The sequence below is a fragment of the Buceros rhinoceros genome, unplaced genomic scaffold (genome assembly GCF_000710305.1).
Source record: "Buceros rhinoceros silvestris isolate BGI_N320 unplaced genomic scaffold, ASM71030v1 scaffold33214, whole genome shotgun sequence".
Classification (NCBI taxonomy): domain Eukaryota; kingdom Metazoa; phylum Chordata; class Aves; order Bucerotiformes; family Bucerotidae; genus Buceros; species Buceros rhinoceros.
Genome location: NW_010409827.1, coordinates 2,398 through 2,772, shown reverse-complemented (window position 1 = coordinate 2,772; position 375 = coordinate 2,398).

Here is a 375-nt window from a genome sequence, read left to right as displayed (position 1 = left end):
CCTCCCATGACCCACACACCGTCTGGACTAAAGAAATTGGACACATAAGAAGGCTGAACAACCTTCTTCTCTCACAAGGCTCCAAGGGGAGCCCCTGGACAGAGTCTGAACCCTCCTGGGGGTCAGATGAATCCAGTGAGGAGGAGGAGGAAGAGAAGGAGACGGAGGTGAAAAGCCCCAAGGCATGGTGAGGATGCAGCAAGCTGGCTGCAGGAGCACCAGCCAAAAGCCCTGGCCAGCATGGAGACCCCATGGACACGCACAAGGTCTGAACACCCACACGCGTGATCTAATCTGGCTGGAAGGACTCAGCAGCCGCGGGGAATAACGATGATGATGATGATGGGGGGGGCCAGAGGAAGGCAATGCCTGCCT